The sequence below is a fragment of the Frankliniella occidentalis genome, unplaced genomic scaffold (assembly GCF_000697945.3).
Source record: "Frankliniella occidentalis isolate FOCC.00 unplaced genomic scaffold, Focc_3.1 Scaffold5, whole genome shotgun sequence".
Classification (NCBI taxonomy): domain Eukaryota; kingdom Metazoa; phylum Arthropoda; class Insecta; order Thysanoptera; family Thripidae; genus Frankliniella; species Frankliniella occidentalis.
The window spans coordinates 2,707,532-2,713,538 of record NW_026267135.1 but is presented as its reverse complement, the minus strand read 5'-3'; the positions used below and the strand labels follow the sequence as shown (position 1 = coordinate 2,713,538).

Sequence of the window (6,007 nt, the reverse complement as noted above, 5' to 3'; positions counted from 1 at the left end):
CCCAAAAAAAAAAATCAAATCACCACACGTCCAGTCAGCTTCACTGGAGTACACAACAGGGCCTCCCACCGAACTGCAAGAGAAACAAACGGCTTAGCACATTTTAAATGTGCTGAAAGCTGTGTCGCCTATTACAACAAGGCATTGCAGAGTTGTCTGACCTTTGCGGATCCCTATTCAGTACGGCATTACTCGCGGCGGACTGTATCCCTCCGTAACCCCAAAAGGGGCAAAAAGCTCGCCAAAAAAGCGAATTACACCAACACGTTTTACAAGAGCCCACAAAAGTAAAATAAAATGCAAAATAAGCGGCTAATTTTGCGGGCAGCGCCGAGGCCGGGCAGTGTGTGCTGCTCCTCCTAGACTCACTAGAGAGACGCCCACTTTCCTTTTCCTAAGGACTAGTCCACTCACCTGCCTTGTGGCGCCGCGCGCCGGGCCGCCGCTGCCGCTCGCTCGGAGTTGCGCTGGTCAGGGAAGTGCCACCGCCGTGTGGCTGCCGCTGCCGCTGCTCGTCTGCTCGTCGTCGCGACTAGGGTCGTATATACCGGGCGGGCTGAGCTAAGGCTGTGGGCCTCGGACAGCTGCTTGCTTGCTCGTCGGGCGGGCTCCTCGCGGCCACTGCAGGTCCCACTCTAGCGCTGCCGCCGGCCGCGCTCTGGAGTCCGCCTGGAGGGCTCCCTCCTCTACTCCCGCTCCCTCCCTCCCTCCACTCCCCGACCCGACCCACGCGACGGCAGCTTCGGCTCGCTTTAGTTTCCCCTCCCCACACAGTCCCTTCAGCAGCGACCGGATGATATTCGCGTTATGTCCGTTCGAGAGCAATTCCAACCGTCGAAAGGACCCACTTTCTTTGAAAAACCATGTGCTTTTGTGAAAGCTTGCATTTTGTATAAAACTTGTTTTTACTGAATTAAACTCAAATTTTAAGTGCTGACGACAAGCAAGCAAAACCGAAGAGTTTCAAGTGCAATACATTTATTTTGTTCATGTGTACTTATTGAATAGAATCCAATTTTTAAGTATATGGCGGTCTATGACATTCATACCCTTTATTTGCCCTGTTCCCCCATGATTACGCAAAAAATGTGTTCGGAGGTGGAGGAAGAAGAAAGAAAAAACTGTTCCGTTTCATTTGTTTATTATCTACTTTACTCAGGAAAAAAAGAAGGGGAGGGGTTGCAAATTTGCATTTTGCAATCCCATTACATCACTTCTATCATGTTATTATATTTTCATTCAACACAAATAGACACAGTGAGACTGCCAGGAGGAAGAGGCGCTCTCTTTAAAAGAGAACATACTTTTTGTAGGTTTATAAAGTAGTCCTGGACATGACCCCCCTCCCCCCCCTCCACAACCCTTGCCCCAAAAGAATGATAAAAACCAGAGTAACAAACAGTTATTTAAAAAGAAAAACCCTTCCTAACTGGCATCTCACTGCGAACTGGTGTAACATGTGTCAAACACATACTAAAATGTAGTTTCTTGCGATAAGTTATTCAACAACAAGGAGAAAACCGACCAAACACGCAAACCTTCCGCACACATATGCACTCATAGTATAATTTGTTATAGCAATATTATTTCATAATATAGATACTATAATATGTTTAATTATTTCAAAAATAAAACAGTCTCACACCCACCACTCTGGCTTCTCCTCATTCCTGAATAATCAAATCTTAATATTGTAAAAGTAACTCCCTAACAATAACATAACAAGGTACAAGTATTGGTTATTTTAGTGAGACTTAAATAACAATCATCCATTACTAAAAATATCACAAAATTGATAAAATGAGAAAATACTGAGCCACTGTCATGTTAACTGCAGGATCACGGGCGTGGCTTGCATTGGCTCACGTCACACATCTGGTCTTTCAAAAATATATTCAACTAGTTTTGCTGGCACTGAACCAGCCTACGGCAGAGAGTCCAGGGTTAGTTGCTGTGCGGTACTGCACAGCAAAAAGAGCGACCCACGCTAGTTGCCGCTTCAGATCACTTCCTGCAAACAGTCTCCTGAACGGTATTCATGGGACGGGGAAGGGGCTGGGAAAGGCACGTTTGTTTGTTTAATCATTTTTTCTTTTTTTTTTTTTGCACCACACAACCATTGAAGTTAAAGAAAAAAAATTGAGATAAAGTATTTCCAGTTACTTTTAACAAATGGTAAATAAATGGGCGAGTATATTAATAAAAAAACAAATACCATTTGTACTGCTTAGCACGGCTTAACATTTTTGGCTTGGCTATGCACTTTAAAAGAGAAGCAAGAAGTGTGAAGCAAGCCAGCCCCAACACACCCTAGCTGCCCAACCATTAAGGAGACAAACGGATGCTTACATGAAGTGAATGTAAGTTGGATTGCAAGGGGCACAAGCATTGCATTTAATGTGCATGATCTATACAGCATCACGCGGTAGCACACGCCGGCAGCACCAGATGACAGCACAGCCCGTGGGTAAAGGGAGAATCATACACATATTTTCAAAAGTGTCCGAAGAAAAGATCTAACAGGGGAAGAAATTTACATTTACCTGGAGATCCGTACGAACACTACTATAATAGGTATGACTTCTGAACAACAGAAATACTTGGCAATAAAACCAAACCAAGTCATAAAAACTCTTTAACAGTAATTACCAAATGATTTTACAATAGATAATTTAACAAAAAATAATTAATATTTAGACACTTTTGAAAATGTGTCATCACATCACCCATGGAATTTAAGCTGATGTCATACTTAAGCCAGGAAAGTGGACTTTTCTGATTGAAGATGACCAAATACATAGGCAGAAGCTGAAAGCAAGATTGATTTCCAGAGAAAATTTTAGTGAGATAAAAAGCCTAATAAATTGAATTAGTTATAAATAACAAGTCTCTACAAAAGGTTGCTGGCTAAGCTACAACTGCAGATCAAAGCAGGGCATGTCTTTTATCATTACTATGTGCTGAATAAAGACACGAATGATTACGCACAACCGAGGAGGCTAAATACTTTTCTCAACAGTATTTACAAACACTTCTTTTTAATGTGATATTTCTGTACCTGAACAGCTCAAAGCAACAGAAGCAACGGATGCAGCAGCAGTTCAGCAATTATGCCAGTTGGAAGCAGAGCTCAGACTGGCAATGCAAGGGGATCTCACAATAAAAAAAGCAGGCTATGACAATTCACTTCTTTGTACTTATGAAGCAAGTGAGTCGAGTAAGTGATGTTAATCATGGAATTTACAATGATCCCCTGAAATGCAGTCAAAAGACTGGCAACAATATTTATTCTAACTGCTTGCTGTCCGTCCAGCCCACAACAGTGAGATTCAACTAACATCAAATATGGACCTAATGTACCAGCTACAATGGGAATATGCGTATACTAAGAAACATGCAGGATAAGCTATTATAATGTAAGAGTACAAGCTAAGCACATTCTCAGTTAGATATAATAAAGGACAGGGTAGAATCAAATCCATACATTTTTGTTATGGGAGTTAAGCATCCAAGCTAAACCTATTTCTTCCTCATTGGCTGCATGACCCAGCGCATAGGGTGTTCAGTTAAGCTTAATGCCAGAGACTTCGCAGTGGCCCACTAGAAGCTCCCTGACAGCAGTGAGTCCATTCATGCGCATCACGCATCCACTCACAACCACAGATAGTACTTTAGGCCATAACATTTGATATCCCAAAATGTATGAATGCAAGTCTGATAAGCACTCAAATTCAGGGCTGCGTTTGGTCACTTCTAGGGCCATAGTGCTTTGTTACTGTTTACACATTAATAGTAATCATAGTAATAACATTTAATTCCATAATAGTTATGGGACTAATCACATTCAATAGATTGCGGATGAACATGAAAGCAGATGGATAGTGGGTTACACTCCACAGGTTAGGATTGTGGGGGTGATGACAACAAGCAGTTATGAAGAAACAGCATCATGTTGTGGGTTGAAAGTCCTGATGGGTGAGGTGGAAAGGAGACATTGTGGCAAATGACAAAGTCTAAACTATTCAGGGCAGGAGGGAAAGACTTAAACTATTCATTTACCGCTGGTCACGGTAATATTCACTGCCACCTCTCGACTCACATCTCTAAACAATGCTGTCATAGGGACAAATGGTTTAGTCTATGCAACATTAAGTTTGACTCAAAAAACATAAAATCTCACACCCCGCAACTTCACAAAAACTAATACATGACAACATTAAAAAAAATGACTTCAAATATTGGATTTGTAATGGGCTAAGTAGCTTTATACAAATTTAATAAGAATGAAAGAAATAGTGTTTTAGATTGGATGTTTTACAAAGGAAAAAAAGGGATTAACTTTTTCTCATACACTTATCTTGAAACAGTATAAGATAAAAATACATACCTCAATGTCCAGTACAGGATATCACATTCACATCAACAACAAACCTTTATTGTGTACAAGTGTTACTATTTATCACTGTCGGTGCCTTTTCCATAGGGCAAATACATGGCTTATCACTTTGGGGGAAAATGTGTAAATGCACACATACTAAAATTCTGGAAGGATACAATGAGAGAGATGAAATCAAGTGGTACGTGAAAAACCAAAACCTGAATGTTTTGGTACATAAATGATAGGTTGCTCACATCAATAAAATTTTCAATGATTTGACTTATAAATTACAACAAAGACCTAGTTTAATACACATCAATGACTTTTTCTTCATTAAACAATTAAAAAAAAAAAGAAAAAAGAGGAATATTGTGGCACTTTTTTCTTGTGACGTCTGAGAGGTATTATCAGCAAGGAAGGCGCAGGCGGACAACAGTTTGATAACAGATTAAGAGAGCTACCTATAGTCTTCAATTTTCAAGTTGGTCAGTTCCACTGCTTGCCTGTTTGTTCATTGCATTTTAAAATGTCTATGCTGTACAACCTGCCTTCACATTTCAATTGACTAGAACCAAGATCACTTTCTGGCGACGCTTGACAGAAACTCCACTGTTGCAACATCATAAATGTGAGAAAAAGTTTTCCTTCCTTTGAAGAGTTAATACTTCAAATTTTCTTCTTAAATATAAATATATTTTGATCTGGGCGTCACATTAACAAGAGAATAATAAATTAAAATCTAACAAATCTGAAATGATGCAGGGAGCAGAAAAAGAATCTGCCAAATCGTTGCTCAGTGAGATGTGTCCAAACCGATGTCTTCATCTCCATCGGTCTTGGTTCCTTCCCAGACAAAGAACCACATAGGAAATAACAGTTTGATGGTCAAATAAACTTCTTACTATCTAAAGTGCCGTAATTGTAACCTTCAAGAGCCCAATTCAAAGATACATTTTTCAAAAACCTTTTATAAAAAGAAGAGAACACTTTTTGTTTTTCTCCTATGATACAAGTATGAAAGATATCATGGCAGAAACTAATAAAACTCTCATATTATTTCAATGGCAGTCTGCTCCATTCCCTTGAGAGTGCTATCCTCAAGTCACTTTGTTTCACTGCTGAAGTTTTCACTGAATACAGGGCAACCTCACAATTGTTGTAGTAATGCAATGAGAACTAACCTGGATTCTGCTCTGGTGTGCATGTTAATAGTAAAAATCTAAGTCAGTTCATGAATTCAGACAGAAATTTTCATGAAACTTGATTATATCTAAGAAACATTTGACAGTAAGTTACTGAAATAATATTTGGATTTCACATTTTGACAAAGTTTTTACCTGATACGTCTTGTCATTCATTGTCTTTTATAAGATTAAAGAGAAGGAGGATGCAGAGAAGTGGCTCAAATATGCCAACTAGCAGCTGCTAGCCGATGATGTACACTTTCTCTTCAATATGATTAAATACAAAACTAGAACAATAGCTTTTCTAGATGTGCTACAATAAATAACATGCACAAGTCTCAAACATTCTAGGGGAAATATCATTCACATTTATGTTCTCATTGCATATAGAGAGATACTTTCTTTCTTAAAAATCAATCATAACTAAAACGTAAAACAAAAAAAT

General features: G+C 39.4%; 2 protein-coding genes across 2 annotated transcripts in view; both read right to left on the bottom strand.

The window, feature by feature from the left end:
- LOC113210162 (long-chain fatty acid transport protein 1) overlaps positions 1 to 613 on the bottom strand; it is a 39,204-nt gene extending 38,591 nt beyond the window's left edge. The window contains exon 1 of the mRNA XM_026428023.2: positions 415 to 613. The gene's annotated coding sequence lies outside the window, so the exon portion shown is untranslated. The remainder of the gene's footprint in view (positions 1 to 414) is intronic.
- Positions 614 to 1,124: 511 nt separating this feature from the next.
- Positions 1,125 to 6,007, bottom strand: part of LOC113210158 (uncharacterized) — a gene marked incomplete in the record, with an annotated part of 170,058 nt that continues 165,175 nt past the window's right edge. The window contains 1 exon segment of the mRNA XM_052269577.1: positions 1,125 to 5,991.